Source organism: Salmo trutta, chromosome 35 (genome assembly GCF_901001165.1).
Source record: "Salmo trutta chromosome 35, fSalTru1.1, whole genome shotgun sequence".
Taxonomy (NCBI): domain Eukaryota; kingdom Metazoa; phylum Chordata; class Actinopteri; order Salmoniformes; family Salmonidae; genus Salmo; species Salmo trutta.
The window spans coordinates 33,475,259-33,477,158 of record NC_042991.1 but is presented as its reverse complement, the minus strand read 5'-3'; positions in this window follow the sequence as shown (position 1 = coordinate 33,477,158).

Sequence of the window (1,900 nt, the reverse complement as noted above, 5' to 3'; positions counted from 1 at the left end):
AGGGTTTACTCTGCATAAAATATGTCCACGTTAAGCAGATCGTTAATTATTAATTACTTTTGGAGTGATCTGCGGTTCCGCATTTTCTGAAACCCCACTTGTATGGAGCAAGATAGCTGCCAAAAAGGTTGAATATACATATCGTTAGGATTGTAAGAAAATCCATATGTAAATTGTTAGGATTGTAAGAAAAGCCATGCGTGAAACATGAAATGTAAACGTTAAAATAAATTTGTAAACTTACAAACCCTATGTTCCGACAATGAATGAACATTTACATGTTCAATTCTTACTTTACAACTCCCTTCACTCGGATATAGATCTTTTAAATACAGTGCATTCGGGAAAGTATTCAGACCCCTTCCCTTTTTCCACACTTGTGACCCGTTTCAGGAAACCAGGCGTATGTCGCAGGTCACTACTTAACAAGAGAGCCGTTTGAATGTAAACTTATTTTTTTAATCAAAATGTGTTTTGGGGTAGAAATGCCTTCTTGAACATGTGAACTTTCATGTGCCTTACAAACAAACTTGTATGCCATCTGTAAATACGAATAAATTGTTAAATTACGAGCCTAGTTGGTTTAGCCACAGAAAAAGTTGACAACCTTCTCGCAAGCCATAATAGGCTGAGATAATGAGTGGGCTGGACATGCCGATAGATGAGTTTGGATTGGTCTGCCAAATAGCACACTTCTGTCTATTTGAGCTGGTCAGTATGTCTAGTTAATCCTGTCTAACGCAGCTTTTTTATTTATTTATCTATTGTGTAGTAGAACTGCTTAAGTGTTGCTCTCCACTTTCTGGAGAACCAAGTTTTGAAATGAGTGATAATCGAGCATGATAGCTAAGGAGATGGAGAAAACACCTGTCTCCAGATTACATCTTCAAACTAAGGGCAACCATGGCATCCGACAGGAGATGTGTCCATCCATGAATAATGTGCACTGGCAAGATTGTCTAGCTAGCTATATTTTCAGATATTACACGTTTCTAATTTTGACAGAAAGTGGTTTCATTTCAAGTTAAAGTGTACTGTTAGCTAGCTAGCTAACGTTAGCTGGCTGGCTCACTAGCTAACGTTACATGTATGATCGTATTATTTGTATCTCAGAGCCATAGCTATAGCCTAATATTAGCTAGCTAACATTGGTTGGTTAGCTACCTGCAGATTCATGCAGGGTAGTAACATCATGAGTTGGGATTATGGTTCATTGTTTACCTAGCTAGCTAGCTAGCTAGCTACATGTCTTAACAGAAGACTCCACTATGCAAGTAACCATTTCGGGTGCGTTTGTAAATTCAGTCTGGCCATCTTTCAGAGCACTCTCGTCTGAGTGTGCCAGAGCACAGAGGAACTGATGAATTTACGAACACTCAACACACGTTCAATATAGCCGGTGTCAGTAAACGTTGGCAAAAAGCGTAATTAAATTGTTGCCATCAGCACAGTTACAGGCACCAATGCTCTGGATAACATGAAAACAGCCTAACTAGCTCTGCTTGGGCGTGTAATGTTCAGAGTGGGGTGTTCTCTCATTTGTGTCTGGAAGTAGCTGGCAAGCTAGCCAATGTTAGCCAGCTAGCTTGGGTACTTGAGTGCCGTTATGAGGTCAGAACGTTTGGATCAACCCTACTCATCGGCCAGAGCGTACGGTGCGCACTCTGAATGCTCCAAGAGCTAAACTCTTTGAATTTACGAACGGATAATCTGACAGCACACTTGCAGTCACCAACGCTCTGGATAACATAACAGTTTAACCAGCTCTGCTGGGGCGAGTAATGTTCATTGAGCTGTTGTCTCATTTGTGTCTGGAAGTAGCTATCAAGTTCAATTGGGTGCTTGACTGCTGTTAGTACAGAATGCTCAGATCAACCCTTAAAGAGATGGGTGGGGCTAA